Here is a 22,341-nt window from a genome sequence, read left to right on the forward strand (position 1 = left end):
TGTCCCCATCACTATGGAACGCCTCTGTGTTAGAATATACTGTCGGATCTGAGTTTTCACGATCTAACTCAAATCCGATGGTATATTCTAACATAGAGGCGTTACCATGTTGATGGGGATGCTTCAAGTTAAAATATACCATCGGATTGGAGAAAACTCTGATCCGATGGTATATTAATATTACCCGAAAACCGAACCCAAACTTTTACTGAAATGTTCGGGTTCGGGTGCCGAACACCGTAAAGTTCAGTACGAACCGGAACTTTACAGTTCGGGTTCGCTTAACCCTAGTTACAAAGTTTCAAATCTTATTCTTAAGATAATACTTGTACCCTCATGCTCATATATGTGCGATATCAGCGATAAGTTCAATTATATCTTTACTTTTACATATGTGTGATTTTGGTGATAAACACAGAAATGATTAATTGAACAATAATATTGATCTTACTGTACATGTGACAGACATCAATTACAGACCATACCATTCTGGATTATTTGATCTATCACATGTGCAACTTTATAATCAATGCTATCTATGACATTTTTGGTATAATGATATACATTATGTATACATAATAAGAGTAAATAGAAATCTATCATTAGCATTATACTATTTATAGTCCACATTTTGCCATGTATGTGATAAGCTATCAATTATATAGCTCCTCTAGTGTAGCTGAAGTGTCACATCTATCCACAGTAATTGTGGCTTGTCATTTTTATTTTATTGTATCTTATTTCCTTTTAATATATATATATATATAGTACAGACCAAAAGTTTGGACACACCTTCTCATTCAAAGAGTTTTCTTTATTTTCATGACTATGAAAATTGTAGATTCACACTGAAGGCATCAAAACTATGAATTAACACATGTGGAATTATATACATAACAAAAAAGTGTGAAACAACTGAAAATATGTAATATTCTAGGTTCTTCAAAGTAGCCACCTTTTGCTTTGATTACTGCTTTTTGAATGAGAAGGTGTGTCCAAACTTTTGGTCTGTACTGTATATATAAGTTGTACTAATAAATACCATTATTATATGTACCCATTGTTTCTGGATAATTCCAAGTGAAGAGTGCCTGCCTTCCATAATATATTATACGTACCATTAAGTTTGACAGGGTGAGTCATATAGACAGAGCACCTTTTTTCACAGTGAGCAGGGTGGTGAGCCGCTAATATATAATAATGTTTCATACTGTATGTTCACACATATGACTGCAGAGTGAAATGTAAATAATTTTTTATAATAATTTTAATTGTTGCCTCAAAAATTATTTAATTGCTTTTTGGAGCAGTGAAGGGATAAAATGCAGTTGCTATATTTTTACGCTTTTTACATTGTCAAATAAATAACATTTTAAGTTTGTTCTCCAGACTGTAGCGTTCTTTGATCCCCGCCGGTGAAGTGGGAGTCTGGCATAGCTTCTATTCCTGCATGATGAACAGTGTGTGCTATTACATCCTACTGCTGTTCTGTAACCCCAATTATGAACAAATAGTAAGTGTATATGTTTGATGGTTCCACAAGTCCGCTGCCTGGGGATAACCTATGATTATGCTCTTTCCTTTAAACCACCCATCCAAGACCTTTCTACCTCCTGCCGCCCCAACTCAAAAATATCTCTCGAATCCGCACATTCCTTAACCAGGACTCTGCAAAAATGCTAGTAAATGCCCGCATCATCTCCTGCCTGGATTACTGCAACATCCTCTTCTGTGGCCTCCCATCTAGCACTCTCCAATACATTTCAAACTCTACTGCCTGATAAATCCACCTCTCCCCCCATTACTCCTCTGTCTCTTCTCTCTGCCAATCCCTTCACTGACTTACTATTGCCCAGATAATTTAGTACAAAACATAATCTATGACATAGAAGGCAATCTACAACCTGTACCCTCCATGTATTTGTGACCTTATCGCCAAGTACCTTCTCACATAGAATCTCAGATCCTCAGAAGACCTCCTTCTCTATTCTCTTCTTATCAGCATTTACCATATTCACCTCCAAGATTTCTCCAGTGCTTTCCTTATACTTTGTAACTTCCTAACCCAACATATCAGACTCTCGCCTACCATGGAAACCTTCAAATAGAACCTGTAAACCCATCTCTTCAGACAAGCCTACAACCTACAGTATCCCTGCTGCCACTATACTGCCTTATAAGTAGCTTCTACCCTTACCTACTGTATCTTTCTCCTATGCCTTGTAAATTGTAATCCTTCGCGGGCAGGGACGTCTCTCCTTATGTACTAGTTTGTAAATTATCTTGCTCATGCTTATTGTACTTGTTTTATATTATTTATACACCCCTTTTTCATATGTACAGTGCCATGGAATAAATGGCGCTATAATAAATGATACAGGGAGTGCAGAATTATTAGGCAAATGAGTATTTTGACCACATCATCCTCTTTATGCATGTTGTCTTACTCCAAGCTGTATAAGCTCGAAAGCCTACTACCAATTAAGCATATTACGTGATGTGCATCTCTGTAATGAGAAGGGGTGTGGTCTAATGACATCAACACCCTATATTAGGTGTGCATAATTATTAGGCAACTTCCTTTCCTTTGGCAAAATGGGTCAAAAGAAGGACTTGACAGGCTCAGAAAAGTCAAAAATAGTGAGATATCTTGCAGAGGGATGCAGCACAATCAAGCGTTTCATTCAAAATAGTCAACAGGGTAGCAAGAAGCGTGTGGAAAAACCAAGGCGCAAAATAACTGCCCATGAACTGAGAAAAGTCAAGCGTGCAGCTGCCAAGATGCCACTTGCCACCAGTTTGGCCATATTTCAGAGCTGCAACATCACTGGAGTGCCCAAAAGCACAAGGTGTGCAATACTCAGAGACATGGTCAAGGTAAGAAAGGCTGAAAGACGACCACCACTGAACAAGACACACAAGCTGAAACGTCAAGACTGATTTTTCTAAGGTTTTATGGACTGATGAAATGAGAGTGAGTCTTGATGGGCCAGATGGATGGGCCCGTGGCTGGATTGGTAAAGGGCAGAGAGCTCTAGTCCGACTCAGACGCCAGCAAGGTGGAGGTGGAGTACTGGTTTGGGCTGGTATCATCAAAGATGAGCTTGTGGGGCCTTTTCGGGTTGAGGATGGAGTCAAGCTCAACTCCCAGTCCTACTGCCAGTTTCTGGAAGACACCTTCTTCAAGCAGTGGTACAGGAAGAAGTCTGCATCCTTCAAGAAAAACATGATTTTCATGCAGGACAATGCTCCATCACACGCGTCCAAGTACTCCACAGCGTGGCTGGCAAGAAAGGGTATAAAAGAAGAAAATCTAATGACATGGCCTCCTTGTTCACCTGATCTGAACCCCATTGAGAACCTGTGGTCCATCATCAAATGTGAGATTTACAAGGAGGGAAAACAGTACACCTCTCTGAACAGTGTCTGGGAGGCTGTGGTTGCTGCTGCACGCAATGTTGATGGTGAACAGATCAAAACACTGACAGAATCCATGGATGGCAGGCTTTTGAGTGTCCTTGCAAAGAAAGGTGGCTATATTGGTCACTGATTTGTTTTTGTTTTGTTTTTGAATGTCAGAAATGTATATTTGTGAATGTTAAGATGTTATATTGGTTTCACTGGTAAAAATAAATAATTGAAATGGGTATATATTTGTTTTTTGTTAAGTTGCCTAATAATTATGCACAGTAATAGTCACCTGCACACACAGATATCCCCCTAAAATAGCTAAAACTAAAAACAAACTAAAAACTACTTCCAAAAATATTCAGCTTTGATATTAATGAGTTTTTTGGGTTCATTGAGAACATGGTTGTTGTTCAATAATAAAATTAATCCTCAAAAATACAACTTGCCTAATAATTCTGCACTCCCTGTAGTAATAATAATATTGCTAGGATATGCAATCAATGTCAGAAAAGTCTGACCCTGTCTCCAGAACAGTCCTTCTGAAGTGAAGGGAGAGTAGCCAAGTATGGGCTGCCACCCTCTGTTCACCGCTATGGCTGTTCTGAAAATAGCAGTGTCCTGGCTCAGCTAATTCTAGCAGTTCCATATACTGTAGGTGAATGGAGAGGTAGCCATGCATAAGCTTGCTCAGCTATTTTTAGAACTCTCATAGCAGTGAATGGAAAGCACGCTGCATATGCGCGACATGCTCCCCCTCACTATGGCAGCCCCATTCTGGAAATAGGAGTGGGTCCCAGAGGTGGGACCTGCATCTATCTATCCTAACGATATGCCATAAAGGACATCTGTCAGTAGATTTGTACCTGTAAAACTGGCTGACCTGTTACATGTGCGCTTGGCCACTGAAGGCATCTGAGTTGGCCCCATGTTCATATGTGCCCACATTGCTGAGAAAAATGATGTTTTAATATATGCAAATGACCCCCTAGGAGCAACAGAGGCGTTGCTATTACACCTAGAGACTCTGTTCATTCTGCAACTGTCGCGCCCTCCACACTATGACAAGGCCAGGCAATGTAAACATTATTATGCCTGACCCTGTCAATCGATATGCAGGGAGTGCAGGAGTTGCAGAGCGAGGTGAGCCTCTACGTGTAACAGCAACGCTCCCGTTGCTCCGAGGGTAATTTGCATATACTAAAACATCACTTTTCTCAGCAATTAGGGCCCATATGAACATGGGACCAACACAGATGCCTTCAACTTCCAAGCAACAGGTCAACCAGTTTCATAGGTACAAATCTGCTGACAGATGCTGACTAGTGATGAGCGGCATAGGCAATATTTGAATTTGCGATATTTCGCGAATTCAAGGCTTAATATTCGCCATATATTCGCAAATTCGAGAATTCATCATTATTTTCTTGATTGTGAAAATCAGCAATGTAATATTGCGCGCTCAATTCAGGCGTGGCTCACTTTTGCATTTTTCAAGCTGCCAGAAGTTTCCTCAGACTCGAGAAAATGGTTGGCAGCAACTCTCGTGACTGTGAGGAAGAACAAAAGCTTTATATGCAGATAGAGTGTTCCAATATATTAGCGATTGCGCAAATCGGCAAGATGCGCATATTTTTTGGCGCAATACATGGAACTTCACTTTTTAGCAGTTCTGAGTAGATATTACTGATTGGTGCACTAAGTATTGTTGTGACATCACAGCACTATGTCTGTAGCATGTATGTATGGACAGCAGAGAAACAGTAATTCCTATCACACTACCCAACACCCTGCACTGGAACCAGCTACACTATATCACTATCTAACCTACACTGACTATCTCCCCCTATCTGTATTATATATATGAGCTAACTAACTATCTAATGTATTGAATAAGGCTCCAGATGACTCAGCAAAGCACAGAGCACAGCAATGTCACTGCTCTCTCTCTCAGAACTGCAAAAAACAGCAGAAAATGGCTGCTGGGGAGGTTCTTATATAGTAAGGGGTAGGCAACTTTCCTATTGGTTGATAGAGATGTTGCTAAGCTCTGACAGAGATATTGCAGCCTTCTCATTGGCCCACAAGCAAGAAGCAAACAGGGATCAGTAGTACTGAAGAAAAAAAATCTAGAATATTTGAGATTAAGAAGATATAGCACTATATTTTACATCTTCGCGAATTCTCGAAGTGCCGATATTCGCGATAAAAATTTGCGATTCGAATATTTGCGAGCAACACTGATGCTGACATTTATCTAATATATTTGCAACATGTATTTCCCAGTCATCATGGTGACTGCAATTTATTTTACAATTTCAATAAACCAAAGAATAAAATATGCAATGTAGTTACAGTAAATATATATTTTTGGTGCAGGGTAAAAGGATTCTGTAAAAGCTAAACTCTGTACCAATATGTAAGCAGAGCGCGTAGCAGAGCGCCGTCTGATGTAATGCAATTAATGCCCAGCAAGAGAACCTGCAACCCAATCATAATTTAATGCACCGTGCAAATAACGCACTTTGCTAATTGTTATTTGCGTTTTATCTGGAACACATTTCAAGGTTATCCTTTTTAATACATTTATTACAAGTGAGAATCTACATTGTTGAGTACAAGACCAGTGAATTATTCACAATTATTCTGCAATATGTTCAATAACCTTGGGTATTATCTGCACTGTGTTTCAAATTATGATGCTTGGATCTCAAGAGGCGACTAAAAATCGTCAAGGTCGCTGGAAGCGCAAATGTATAGCTGGGTTCTTTCATTTCTAGGCAATTGTTTTACATGTTATGTATTAACCCTTAGACTCCCAGGGTCTTTAGAAATATCGTGCCCACTCGCGAGCGCAGCAAGCGCCATAATCAGCGGGTCTTTGTTTCAAACAACAGACGCCTGTGGCTAATGTCTGCGACTGGCAATAATGCTGATCGCAGGCATTTAACCTTTTAGATCCTGTGGTCAAGCGTGACCATGGCATCTAAGTGGAGACAAACCCAGAAGCACACTTCCGGGTGAGTATCGGTGTTTTAGAGCTGCAGTTACTATGGAGGCCTGCAGGTGGCAGGTCAACATAGGATAACTGCAAATTGAACTTATACTGTAGTTCTATAGAACTACAGTATAAGCTAAAATAAATCTAATTAGTGAATATTGTAGCCTTCTAGACAGGCTAAAAAAAAATAAAACATTCTTTAAAAAAAAAAAAAAAAATGTATCACCCCCCTTTCCCTACAATAAAAAATAAATGCATAAACAATAAAAAGATAAACATCATGGGCATCTCTGTGTCCAAAAATGCCCATACTATTGGCTGATTTGCTATTTTTTCAACACTTCACTTTCCCCCCAAAAATGTAATATAATGTGATCAAAAAGCCACACACACTCCAAAATGGTATGAATAAAAACTACAAATCGTCCTGCAAAAAAATGAGCCTCTACAAAGCTTGGTAGACATAACTATAAAAAAGTTATGGGGGTCAGAATATGGAGATTAGAGATGAGCGAATCGAAGTTGACGAAGTGGAATTTGATCCGAATTTCAGGAAAAATTTGATTCACAACGAATCCGAATTTCCTCACGCTTTGTGGGAACGAATCACATTTTTTCCTAAAATGGCTGCTGCACGTGTTAGGACATGGAACTCTGGGAACGAGGGATCACCCACAATGCCATTCATGCAGCCAATCAGCAGCCAGCCAGCCCTGTGATGTCACAGCTCTATAAATAGCCTCAGCCATCTTGGATTTAGCCATTTTCTAGTGTACTTAGTGCAGGGAGAGACGTCAGCAGGCGCTAGGGACAATGCTAGGAAAGACTTTAAAACTTTTATTTTGCTGTATAGAAGTTCAGGGAAAGGATAGGGAGGAATCATTCCACAGTATTGAAGCAGAACAGGGTTCAGTAGAGGAGTTTACAGCCTGAGTGATAGGAACAATCCTATTACACCTTCCTGCACTGACTGCGGATCCAAATTGCCATTATACAGCCCTGTAATTCCAGCAAACCGTTCTTGTTATTGGGGTGCAAGTGCTGTTTGATACAGCCATTAACAGGGTTTATTACAAGGAAATATTTCTACATCTTAGGCCCCATTCACCTTTTGCCGGATTAGGTCCGGATGCGTTCAGGGTGCGGTCAGTGAAACTCACACCATTTTGCAAGCAAGTTCAGTCAGTTTTGTCTGCAAATGCGTTCAGTTGTTCAGTTTTTTCCGTGCGAGTGCAATGCGTTTTGATGCGTTTTTCATGCGCGTGATAAAAAACTGAAGGTTTTCAAACATCTCCTAGCAATCATCAGTGAAAAACGCATTGCATCCGCACTTGCTTTCGGATGCGATTTTCACGCAGCTCCATTCACTTCTATGGGGCAAGCGTTGCTTGATAATCGCAGAATATAGAACATGCTGCGATTTTCATGCAATGAACCAACGCACATGTACACAGCCCCATTGAAATGAATGGGTCCGGATTCTGTGCAGGTGGAATGCGTTCGCATCACGCATTGCACCCGTGTGGAATACTCGCTCGTGTGAAAGGAGCTTTATTTTCCCTTGTACCGTGCAGTTATATGTTCTAAAGCATTTTTTGGCTTGTATTAGTGGGAAAAAAAGTGCTTATTAGCCGTTGTGTGGTGAAATTAGAAAATGACAGCCCTTTTTGGCGTGTATTAGTGGCAAAAAATATATATTTGGCGTTCAGCGGTGCAGTTATAAGTTCTAAAGCCCTTTTGGCTTGTATTAGTGGCAACAAAAAATATATATTATTTGCCGTTCAGCGGTGCAGTTATTTGTTCTAAAGCCCTTTTTTTTCCGTGTATTAGTGGCAAAAAAAGTATTTGACGTTGTGTTGTGAAGTGAGAAAATTACAGCCTTTTTTGGCGTGTATTAGTGGCAAAAAAATAAATATTTGTCGTTGAGCGGTGCAGTTACATGTTCTAAATACCTTTTTGGCGTGTATTAGTGGCAAAAAATATATATTATTTGCCGTTCAGCGATGCAGTTATATGTTCTAAAGCCCTTTTTTGGCATTGTGGGGATTCGCTCTGGTAGACAGGATAAGCGTACGCAGTATACAGGCACCAACCAGTTCTTAAATCAAACAGTTCAGTGTTTATTTACACTCTTGGCAAGTTTATAAACAAAAAGTCACATTAGTGTTAGTTTACACCCAGCTGGCAGTTCTGCCTCAAAGAGTCCATGAACAGACTTTAGGCGGCCTGTTTCCCCTCACACTGGTATCAGACGTCCAAGCCCAGCACAAGCCTCAGATCCCAATACAGAGATCCTTTCTGCTGAACCCAGCTGTCTTTTAAAGGCAGCTAGGTGTTGTCAAATCCCAGACTGGCACCTGTGTCCAGTACGGTGTTTGACCCCACCTGGCCGCTAATCAGTCCAGCACCACACACTGGGAGGAAAATACCTGTCTCCCCATACAACTCCCTTTACTGTGTCACATAACCCTCCCCCTTTGTTCAACCTTGAGAGGGGGATCACATGCCAAACAGTGCACCCGGGACAGGACATCCGCATTTCCCTGCAACCGGCCTGCTCTGTGTTCTACCGAGAACTTAAATGTCACAGATGTAGTAGGGGAGAACACTAAAAGACAATAAGAAGGAAGGGAAAAGACACTAGGCCTCACCGCTAGGGAAGGAAAAGGGTCACCACCTATAAAACCCTGCTCCTGGCCCTAACTCCTGTCCGTATAGGCACCTCTCGATGGTAGAGATGCCCATACACAGGAACCTAGAAAACCCTGGTGGCCCTCGGATGCCCTAATGGTAATGACAGGGCAGAGACTACCCGCTCCTTCCCTGGTGAAGGAACCAGCGTTTCGCTGAGGCCTAGTAAACAACAAAGGTGGGGGGGGGGGAATACAAAATACAACAAACGGAACACTTAACTTCTGAGGCTGATGGATGATGGATGAACAGGACTTCAACTAGAACCACACTCCAGCTCTTCCAAAAAACAAATGAAGCTATCCAGAGCAAGGAGTGATGGGTAAAGTCAGACTAAATAGGGGGAGGTAAAGGTCACATGATCCACACCTGAACAGGAGGTGTGGACATACAAGCAACACACAGACAAAGTGAAACTAAAACCAAAAGAGGCTGTCAGATCACTAATGTGCAGATAATCTTTCAGACCTTCTAAAACCTGTCACCGGTGTGACAGTACCCCCCCCCCCTTCTACGGGTGACCTCCGGGCACCCAGGACCGACCTTATCAGGATGAGATCTGTGGAATGCTCTCACCAGACGACTAGCATTAACATCGGTTGCTGGAACCCACATCCTCTCTCTGGTCCGTACCCTCCCTAATGAACGAGATACTGGAGGGATCTCCGGAGAACTCGGGAGTCCACAATCCTGCTGATCTGAAATTCTAAATTGCCGTCCACCATGACAGGAGCGGGAGGCAAGGAGGACGGCTCAACAGGTTCAACACATTTCTTTAACAACGATTTATGAAAAATGTTATGGATTTTCAATGCCTGAGGAAGTTCAAGACGGAAGGCAACACGGTTAACAGTGGCAGTGATCTTATATGAACTAATAAATCTTGGTCCCAACTTTCAAGAAGGTACCTTAAGTTTAATGTTTCTTGTAGACAGCCACACAGAATCTCAGGTCCGGACCACTCATACGTCTCCTGTTAGCCGCACGCTTATACCTGTTGCCCATCTTTTCCAGGTTATTTGGGATTTTCCGCCAAATAGAAGACAAAGAAGAAGAAAATCGTTCCTCCTCAGGAATGCCAGAATTATGAGCACCAGAAAATGTACCAAACTGTGGATGAAACCCATATGCCCCAAAAAACTGCAACTTATCAGTGGATTCCTGTCTACGGTTATTTATAGCAAACTCAGCTAACGACAAAAATGAAGACCACTCTTCCTGATTCTCTGAAACAAAACATCTCAAGTAAGTCTCCAGATTCTGATTAGTGCGCTCCGTCTGTCCGTTCGACTGAGGATGAAAAGCCGAAGAGAAGGACAATTGTACACCCAGACGAGTACAGAACGCTCTCCAGAATCTGGAAGCAAACTGAGTCCCTCTATCGGACACCACATCAGAGGGAATGCCATGTAGTTTCAAGATGTTGTCGACAAACACCTGCGCAAGAGTTTTAGCATTGGGTAGACTAGGTAATGCAATAAAGTGTGCCATTTTACTAAAACGATCGACAACCACCAGAATCACGGTCTTTCCCTAAGAATTCGGTAAAGCCGTGATAAAATCCATGGACAAATGGGTCCAAGGTCTGGACGGGATGGGCAATGGAAGCAGAGATCCGGAAGGCCGAGTATGTGTCACCTTAGCACGTGCACAGGTACCACAGACTGACACATAGTACTCAATACACTTACGCAACCCCGGCCACCAGAATCTGCGAGAGATGAGATCGACAATCGATCTACTCCCAGGGTGCCCAGCAAGCACCGTACAGTGATGTTCCTCAAACACCTTGTGACGTAATTCGGAGGGAACAAACAACTTCTCCTGAGGACAAGAGTCCGGAGCATCCTCCTGTGCCTCAAACACCCTGGCCTCAAGATCAGGATAAAGAGCGGATATAACCACCCCTTCAGATTAAATGGGACTAGGGTCATTAGACTCACCCCCCCAGGAAAGCTACATGACAAAGCATCCGCCTTGACGTTCTTAACGCCAGGGCGGTAAGTGACGATGAAGTTAAATCTGGTGAAAAACAATGACCATCTGGCCTGCCTTGGGTTCAGTCGCTTAGCCGACTCCAAGTAGGCCAGATTCTTGTGATCCGTAATTACCGTAATAGGATGAATTGCTCCTTCCAACCAATGCCGCCATTCCTCGAACGCCAACTTAATGGCCAGCAATTCTCTATTCCCCACATCATAATTCTTTTCAGCAGTGGAGAGTTTTTTAGAGAAAAATGCACATGGGTACCATTTACTGGGTGAAGGACCCTGCGACAATATTGCTCCTACCGCTACCTCAGACGCGTCAACCTCAACAATCAATGGCTGAGACACGTCCGGTTGCACCAGAATAGGGGCAGAAGCGAAACATTCTTTCACAGCAGAAAAGGCCTGTAATGCCGCATCAGACCAGATAGAAATATCAGCACCCTTCCTAGTCATGTCTATTAAAGGTTTAACCACCGATGAATAGTTCAAGATAAATTTACGGTAGTAGTTGGTAAACCCCAAAACCGCATAAGCGCTTTCTGATTTTCGGGTCGATCCCAGTACAACACGGCACGGACCTTCTCAGGATCCATACGAAAACCTGAGGATGAGAGCAGGTAACGCAGAAATTGCACTTCCTGTACAGCAAATACACACTTTTCCATCTTAGCATACAACTTATTCTCTCTTAGGATCTGTAACACCTGTCTCACATGATCCTGATGAGTCTCCATATTAGGCGAATAAATTAGTATGTCATCAAGGTATAAGACGACAAACCTCCCCACCAGATGATGAAAGATGTAATTGACAAAGTGTTGAAAAACCGCAGAAGCATTGGTTAACGCAAAGGGCATGACCAGGTTTTCAAAATGACCCTCAGGGGTAATAAATGCAGTCTTCCACTCATCCCCCTCCTTGATCCTTACCAGATTATATGTCCCCTCAGATCCAATTTAGAGAACACCTTGGCACCGACAATCTGACTAAACAAATCCGGAATCAAAGGAAGGGGGTAAGGATCACCGACGGTAATACGATTGAGCTCACGGAAGTCCAGACATGATCTCAGGGTACCATCTTTTTTCTTTACAAAGAAAAATCCAGCAGCCACTGGTGACTTGGATGGTCTAATATGTCCCTTTGCCAAACTCTCGGTGATATACTCTCGCATAGCCTTTCTTTCGGGTTCCGAAAGTATATACAACCAAGATTTGGGCAATTTAGCTCCAGGAATAAGATTGACGGGACAGTCATACTCCCGGTGCGGAGGCAACTCCTGATTACCACTCTCAGAAAACAGATCAGAAAATTCAGAAATGAACAAGGGTACAGTTTTAGTGGTAACCATAGAGAACGATGCATTAAGACTGTTGTCCATGCAAAAATCACTCCAATCGAGAATCTGTTTCGTTTGCCAATCGATGTTAGGGTTATGTTTGCTTAACCATGGTAAGCCCAACACCAACGGATTAGGCAGACGCTCCAACACATAATGGGAGATAGATTCCTGATGCAAATCACCTACTCTTAAATGAATGTCATTTACTACCTGCGACAGGCATTGTTGGGCGAGAGGTGCTGAGTCAATTGCAAAGACAGAAATACTATTCTCGAATGCATTAGTAGTCAACCCGTGAATGCGTACAAACTGTCCATCAATCAAGTTAACTCCTGCCCCACTGTCGATAAATGCTTCGATTTTCACAGTTTTGGACTCTAGCCCCACCTCGGCAGACAGGAGAAAACGGGTACTACCGGTAAAAGACAAAAGTAGGTTTTCTTGCTCCTCACCCACACTACCAATAGTAATTTGGGGATTAAACTTTATTTTCTTTTTGTTTACACCTTAATGCTGCAAGTACGGACAAATATTCACAAAATGTCCCTTCTTGCCACAACAAAAGCAGACTCCTTTCACATGACCCAAGCTTTTGCCAGTAGTTCCAGAAGTAGCTCCTCCTCACTGCATAGGCTCATCACAAGGCACAACCACCCGTGTCTCTCCACCATAAGTGTCAGAGGAAGCAGTACCCTTATTGGACAGTACGTCCTGGAGGTGAGGACCCCTACATCTCTCCCTCAGGCATCTATCAAGACGTACAGCAAGGGACATAGCTGCTTCCAATGACTCAGGATTTTCATGAAAAGCCAATGCGTCCTGCAGTCTCTCAGAGAGACCCTGGCAAAATTGGCTACGGAGAGCAGAATTGTTCCACTCTGTATCTGTAGCCCATCTCTTAAATTCAGAGCAATAGGTCTCCGCAGAACATTCTCCCTGCCGCAAACCCTGTAACTTGGTCTCGGCCTGAGAGATCTGATCTGGGTCATCACAGATAAGACCCAAGGCTCTAAAGAATTCATCTACCGACCGGAGGGACATTGATCCGGTCGGCATAGAAAAAGCCCAAGATTGGGCGTCCTCTGTAAGCAATTAAATAATTATACCCACACGATCTTCACCAGAAGAGTATGGACGCAGCCTAAACTATAATGTACATGACTCCCTGAACCGGATGAAATTGTCACTACCCCCGGAAAACCTGTTCGGGAGAGCTACCTTCGGTTCAGGGCAGGCCTGGAACCCACCACCGGAACCAGCAGCCTGTGGACTCTGAATCTGCAAAACCATCGCACAGAGGTCTGCTACCTCCAAAGTCAGATTCTGCTGCTGTTCGACCAGTGCAGGCATAGCATCCATAGCTGCACAGATCAGAACAAAAAATGGCGGTATTGGTTCTGGATAATGTCACGGATGTAGTAGGGGAGAACACCAAAAGACAACAAGAAGGAAGGGAAAAGACACTAGGCCTCACCGCTAGGGAAGGAAAAGGGTCACCACCTATAAAACCCTGCTCCTGGCCCTAACTCCTGTCCGTATGGGCACCTCTTGATGGTAGAGATGCCCATACACAGGAACCTAGAAAACCCTGGTGGCCCTCGGATGCCCTAATGGTAATGACAGGGCAGAGACTACCCACTCCTTCCCTGGTGAAGGAACCAGCGTCTCGCTGAGGCCTAGTAAACAACAAAGGTGGGGGGGAATACAAAATACAACAAACGGAACACTTAACTTCTGAGGCTGATGGATGATGGATGAACAGGACTTCAACTAGAACCACACTCCAGCTCTTCCAAAAACCAAATGAAGCTATCCAGAGCAAGGAGTGATGGGTAAAGTCAGACTAAATAGGGGGAGGTAAAGGTCACATGATCCACACCTGAACAGGAGGTGTGGACATACAAGCAACTGTGACAGAGTGTCTGGAGAAGTAGTGGACGGGGTCTATGTGTGCCCAAGATTCCTCACTTCTGTCATTTAAAAGCAACCAGGGAAATGTTCAGGAGAGGTCTCTGCAATTTGGGTTTGCATAAAACCTGTTTTTAGGGCCTGTGTTGCTGGAGTGGGGAGAGAAGGGTGGGCCCCACTCCATCCGGACAGTCCGGGTTTTGGGCTGTCAGGTAATTACTCCTCAGGTGTGCTAGCCTGATATAAGGCTGAGAATGCAGACACAGCTCTCTTAGTATACTGTGGGATACCAGCTCACTATATCTGCGGTAGGAATGTATCCGCGTGCTGACTACATGAATGTAAAATACCCTATCACCCCAATCATGCATGCAGTCCCTAAAATGCATAAAAAGATTAATCCACCACCGCTCCGCCCTATAGTTAGTGGCATAGGGTCTTTAACTGAAAGACTAGGCAATTGGTTGGATTGCATAATCCAACCTATGGTTAAAAGGACACCGGGTTACATCAGGGACACATCAGAAGTTCTGCGACCATTTTATAATAAAAAATGGAATTCTGAATATAAATGGTTGACGGTAGATGTGGTCGCATTATATCCCTCTATCCCACATTCCATTGCACTTGAAGCGTTGGAGTATCATCTCCACAAGTGCAGTGGCTATGGGGATGACTTCATAAATTATGTCCTGGATGTAACCCGTTTCCTTATGTGCCATAATTACTTTTTATTTGACAATGTGTTCTACCTTCAAACAAAAGGTGTTTCAATGGGGGCTAAATATTCCCCAGCCCTTGCTAATTTAACCATGATTTACTGGGAGCTAAAATACATATACAATGTTAATAATCCCTTTGCCCACTGTCTGAACTGGTATGGCAGGTACATCGACGATCTGCTCATAATATGGAGTGGCGATGTACCTGCCATACATAAGTTCATACAGTACATACAAAATAACACCTACAACCTCAAATTTACATATAATGAGGATTCCAGTATGGTGAATTTTTTGGATTTAAAACTCACAGGTATTCCCAATAAAGTCATCCAGACGGAAACGTACCGCAAAGAAATTGCGGGGAATACAATTCTAAGAGCTGACAGTCATCACTGCCACCATACCATTAAATCTATTCCAGTAGGAGAATTTATACGGGCCAGGAGAAACTGCAATACACTGGAGGCCTTCAGACGTGAATGCCATATAATATGGAGACGCCTATTGGAAAGAAAATATCCAGAGTGGATGGTTTCAAGAGGATTACAAATAGCTAAAAATAAGTGCAGGGAAACACTGCTCTTCAAAAATACAAACGAACACAACAAAATAACCAAAGATAAATCTGACAGAGAAAAATGCAGAAAGGAAAGAATTCAAAAACAAGCAGTTTATACTGGAAGTACAAATCACAAGTGTGCGGAATTAAAAAGTACAAAAGAGGAGCTAAAAGAAAATAACACAAATGAAAAGAAAACTATACAACCCACTTTAGTACTGACATATAGTCGTCAATACAATTTAATCCGCAACATTGTTAGAAAATATCTTCCAGTTCTACATGAGGACAATATACTTGACACGGTGCTCAAAGAGGGTTGTAGGATCGTTTCTAAAAGACCACAAACAATAGGGAATTCCCTGTCTCCATCCATGTTTATACGTGAATCTTGTCCACAAGCAGATACATGGTTGACATACAAGGGCTTTACACGTTGTGGCAGCCAGCGCTGCCGAACCTGCAACTATGTACAAAATATAAAAACCTTTTGTAATGCAGATCAGACACAGACTTACAACATAAAGTCCTACATTAACTGCAATACAAAGGCAGTAGTTTATGTGATTCTCTGCGAACATTGCAATAAAATGTATATAGGATGTACCATAAGGAAATTTAAAAACCGTATTTTAGAACACCTTAATTATATAAACAATCCCTCCTATACCAATATATCAAACGCTGCCAGACATTTCATTGACAGACATAACCGTAGCTTAAAATACTTCAAAACATATGCTATAGAACATGTAAAAGTATCCATCAGAGGAGGAGACATAAAACATCAAGTTAATCTGAGAGAGGCCTATTGGATTTTTAAGTTGGAGACAAGATATCCAAAGGGCCTCAATTTGAGAAGGGAGATTATGCATTTTTATTAATTTGCGGCGGCAGATGGTTTGATGTGTGTATGTACTTATGCTCCTTTTTGTTGTCCTTCCCTCTCACTGTCTGCATTCATATTATGCATGTACCATGTTAGTGCACACAACTATGAACATTTTTCTCAATAATTTCTTTTGAAAGATAAATCGAGAAATAACGCACATACAATGTGAATGGATCCCTACTCAATGCAATGATTTTTCCTAGCAGAGTTTTCTTTTCTTCCTTTCATCTATCTGTTTCTTTTTTTTTTTTTTTTCAGTTTTTTCTTTTTCTTAGCTATGAAATTTCAATATGCTGAAAGAGATATCTGTACATATTGAAACAATTTTGGTTTTAATGAAATGTTATGTAACTCTATGTATGTTAGATACTTGACTGGAATGATTTTGACGCTCCAGGTGGCAACTATTTAGAACAAGTGTTGCGCAAAGGGGAGTAACTATGATTGCCCCGTGCTATTCCTTCTCTCCACCCAGTGCACAGTCACAGGTGGGAGCAATTATAGAGTCTACCAAGCACACTTGACTTCTTATTTAAACCTGAGAGCGCCAACTGCACTCCACTTTTACGAATAAGACTTTTCGAAACGCGTCAAAAACAGCCTGTACCAAGAGAATTCTTGAGCCCTGTACTGTCCGTGTGTAACTGAATAAATGGAGAACTTGATACTTCGAAAAAAAGTGAGTGCTGGAGTCTAATTTTACCCATTTTCTATGTACCTGAACAAGGAGGTTGAAAAACCAGGACACCGAGCACGCGGATACATTCCTACCGCAGATATAGTGAGCTGGTATCCCACAGTATACATTTTAACCTCAAAAAGGACTTTTTATACCGTGACTCACCGATCCGCAAAGAAGTAAGCTGCCTCCACAACAAAAAAAAACACAATTCAACGGATAAGGGGCTCCTTTTTCTCAGTATATCATCTGGTAAGGCTGATTAGTGCGAACTCTGCTATGGCTTTTTGTGCATCACCGGAAAGGAGATCTAAAGCAAATCAAGTTTTTTCGGACACTGATAATTATGCACCGCAAAATGCATCCAATGCTACGGATATAAATCAATTTGAAAGAGCTCTCAATCAGGAAACCAGACTTTGGTGGGACCATACCACACTGGTTAAATATTTGGAAAAAAATATGATCCCAAGAGGACTACGCATAAAGAAAATTCCCACCACTGTTTTCTCACAGCAATTTGTACTTGAATGGAACCTAATACTGACAGACTGCTCCACGAAACTTATGACACTCATTGTCAGGTATGAGGGGGAAAAATTGCAGGATTTACAAACGGAAATAAATGCATTGAAATTGAAACTAAATAGACCGGAAAATACTATGGAATATGAAATGTTACAAAAAGATATAATTGCTAATATAAAAGTAATGGAAGAACATATTGTTGAAATGAAGCACAAAAAATTCCAAAGGGATTTATATGACTACAAGCATGACCAGATATATGAATGGGGTAGAAGGGAAAACCCCTACTCCACCACCCCCAAATCGATTCTAAAAAAGAACAGAACCAATAAAAGAAATAAAGGACAGGGGTATTCACCTAAAGTGAATTTCTCATCAGAATTGGATACCATGGAACTCAGTGATCTGTCCCTTGATTCAACACAGGATTCCATTCAAGAAAGAACAAACGAAACAATGAGACCCAAAACCTCTTACTACAAAAAAAATAAACCAAATAGAAATTACCAATCAGCTCCGGCAAAAAACGAATCCGGAGAGCGGGGCGCAAACATAGAAAAAGGACACTCAATGGCAACCCGGCAAAAGAGGAGGTAATTAATGTACCAAAAGCTGATGAAATATACACCTGCAATAACGATGTAATCAATTTGTCCAAAGAGACTTTAACAAAAGAACAAATCAATGTATTAAGATTGGGTTTAAATTTCGTACCTAGTGTAAACTTTGATCTATTTATGACACTGCTGGATATTAATAGATTTATCAGACAACTTACGGTAGCTAGACATTTCTTTGATGTTCCTCCCCCTGGATATCCTCCAAGCGTGTCGGATACTCCAACCATGTATAACCAATATGTTGGAATGGAATTCCAGGAGCAGTTGACTCTGACATGCCTGGAGGATCTCCAGGGGGAACAAGAACATGGAATTAATCCTGTTAATCCTATTGGTCCTCTCAACATGTATAGTTTCAAAACTTCAAATCCTTCCTTTTATCCACTTATGTCTCGTACTCCTAATATGGATTTATTTCAGGAATTGGTTGAGAAGGAGCTGAAACAGGTGCATGACACTCTCAAAGATGCCAGCGTATCCCACAATGTCTCCAGAGAACAAAAACAAGCTCTTAAAGAGCTAGCTGATAATTCAAAAATAATTGTAAAAATGGCAGACAAAGGGGGATCCGTTGTTGTCTTAGATAAGGATGTATATTATGAACAGATGATACAAATTTTGAGAGAGGATGATACATATGTTAAACTTGTGTCTAACCCCGTTACAAAATATCAAATGGAATATGTAAATATCCTGAAAACAGGTCTAAATCATTCACATATTACACAAAAACAGCATGACTACATGAATGTAAAATACCCTATCACCCCAATCATGCATGCAGTCCCTAAAATGCATAAAAAGATTAATCCACCACCGCTCCGCCCTATAGTTAGTGGCATAGGGTCTTTAACTGAAAGACTAGGCAATTGGTTGGATTGCATAATCCAACCTATGGTTAAAAGGACACCGGGTTACATCAGGGACACATCAGAAGTTCTGCGATCATTTTATAATAAAAAATGGAATTCTGAATATAAATGGTTGACGGTAGATGTGGTCGCATTATATCCCTCTATCCCACATTCCATTGCACTTGAAGCGTTGGAGTATCATCTCCACAAGTGCAGTGGCTATGGGGATGACTTCATAAATTATGTCCTGGATGTAACCCGTTTCCTTATGTGCCATAATTACTTTTTATTTGACAATGTGTTCTACCTTCAAACAAAAGGTGTTTCAATGGGGGCTAAATATTCCCCAGCCCTTGCTAATTTAACCATGATTTACTGGGAGCTAAAATACATATACAATGTTAATAATCCCTTTGCCCACTGTCTGAACTGGTATGGCAGGTACATCGACGATCTGCTCATAATATGGAGTGGCGATGTACCTGCCATACATAAGTTCATACAGTACATACAAAATAACACCTACAACCTCAAATTTACATATAATGAGGATTCCAGTATGGTGAATTTTTTGGATTTAAAACTCACAGGTATTCCCAATAAAGTCATCCAGACGGAAACGTACCGCAAAGAAATTGCGGGGAATACAATTCTAAGAGCTGACAGTCATCACTGCCACCATACCATTAAATCTATTCCAGTAGGAGAATTTATACGGGCCAGGAGAAACTGCAATACACTGGAGGCCTTCAGACGTGAATGCCATATAATATGGAGACGCCTATTGGAAAGAAAATATCCAGAGTGGATGGTTTCAAGAGGATTACAAATAGCTAAAAATAAGTGCAGGGAAACACTGCTCTTCAAAAATACAAACGAACACAACAAAATAACCAAAGATAAATCTGACAGAGAAAAATGCAGAAAGGAAAGAATTCAAAAACAAGCAGTTTATACTGGAAGTACAAATCACAAGTGTGCGGAATTAAAAAGTACAAAAGAGGAGCTAAAAGAAAATAACACAAATGAAAAGAAAACTATACAACCCACTTTAGTACTGACATATAGTCGTCAATACAATTTAATCCGCAACATTGTTAGAAAATATCTTCCAGTTCTACATGAGGACAATATACTTGACACGGTGCTCAAAGAGGGTTGTAGGATCGTTTCTAAAAGACCACAAACAATAGGGAATTCCCTGTCTCCATCCATGTTTATACGTGAATCTTGTCCACAAGCAGATACATGGTTGACATACAAGGGCTTTACACGTTGTGGCAGCCAGCGCTGCCGAACCTGCAACTATGTACAAAATATAAAAACCTTTTGTAATGCAGATCAGACACAGACTTATAACATAAAGTCCTACATTAACTGCAATACAAAGGCAGTAGTTTATGTGATTCTCTGCGAACATTGCAATAAAATGTATATAGGATGTACCATAAGGAAATTTAAAAACCGTATTTTAGAACACCTTAATTATATAAACAATCCCTCCTATACCAATATATCAAACGCTGCCAGACATTTCATTGACAGACATAACCGTAGCTTAAAATACTTCAAAACATATGCTATAGAACATGTAAAAGTATCCATCAGAGGAGGAGACATAAAACATCAAGTTAATCTGAGAGAGGCCTATTGGATTTTTAAGTTGGAGACAAGATATCCAAAGGGCCTCAATTTGAGAAGGGAGATTATGCATTTTTATTAATTTGCGGCGGCAGATGGTTTGATGTGTGTATGTACTTATGCTCCTTTTTGTTGTCCTTCCCTCTCACTGTCTGCATTCATATTATGCATGTACCATGTTAGTGCACACAACTATGAACATTTTTCTCAATAATTTCTTTTGAAAGATAAATCGAGAAATAACGCACATACAATGTGAATGGATCCCTACTCAATGCAATGATTTTTCCTAGCAGAGTTTTCTTTTCTTCCTTTCATCTATCTGTTTCTTTTTTTTTTTTTTTTTTTTTTTTTTTTTTTTTTTTTTTTTTTTTTCAGTTTTTTCTTTTTCTTAGCTATGAAATTTCAATATGCTGAAAGAGATATCTGTACATATTGAAACAATTTTGGTTTTAATGAAATGTTATGTAACTCTATGTATGTTAGATACTTGACTGGAATGATTTTGACGCTCCAGGTGGCAACTATTTAGAACAAGTGTTGCGCAAAGGGGAGTAACTATGATTGCCCCGTGCTATTCCTTCTCTCCACCCAGTGCACAGTCACAGGTGGGAGCAATTATAGAGTCTACCAAGCACACTTGACTTCTTATTTAAACCTGAGAGCGCCAACTGCACTCCACTTTTACGAATAAGACTTTTCGAAACGCGTCAAAAACAGCCTGTACCAAGAGAATTCTTGAGCCCTGTACTGTCCGTGTGTAACTGAATAAATGGAGAACTTGATACTTCGAAAAAAAGTGAGTGCTGGAGTCTAATTTTACCCATTTTCCACAGCTCTCTTAGCCTGGGAACAGGTTACCTGCATGGAGCCTGTGAGAGCACTTCGAGAGGTATGGACTTTGCTATTTTGTTTAGGTGCTTGGTATAAGGCCGGCACTTGGTCAGGGAGGCTTCATGCTGTATAGTTAGAGCCGGACAGGCTTAGGATTTTTGTTTGTTATATTTTATGTTCTGTACATCAACCTGACAATAAAACTGGCTGAGGTCAGTTTAAAGAAGTTCCTGCCGTGTGGACTGCAACTTCTTCGGTGTGCCTGCTAAACTGTGCCTGTCTACCCAGGAGACAACAGCCCCGCTACCTAATCCCTTACACAACACACAGACAAAGTGAAACTAAAACCAAAAGAGGCTGTCAGATCACTAATGTGCAGATAATCTTTTAGACCTTCTAAAACCTGTCACCGGTGTGACATTAAAGTTCTTTGGGAAGAACATTGTGTTGCGCTGCGTCAAGGAGGTCTGAGCCATGGCACACGTGTTCAATCTGGTTGTCAAGCGGTTCAGCCACTCGTACACCGCAAAGCACACCCTCCTTGAGCTGCAGCGGCAGAACGGCATCCCCCAACATAGGCTGATATGCAACGTTTCTACCCGTTGGAATTCCAGCTTCCATATATTGCTCCGACTGTATGAACAGAGAAAGGCCATAAACAATTTCCT

This window comes from Bufo bufo, chromosome 5, assembly GCF_905171765.1.
Source record: "Bufo bufo chromosome 5, aBufBuf1.1, whole genome shotgun sequence".
NCBI classification, from domain to species: Eukaryota; Metazoa; Chordata; class Amphibia; order Anura; family Bufonidae; genus Bufo; species Bufo bufo.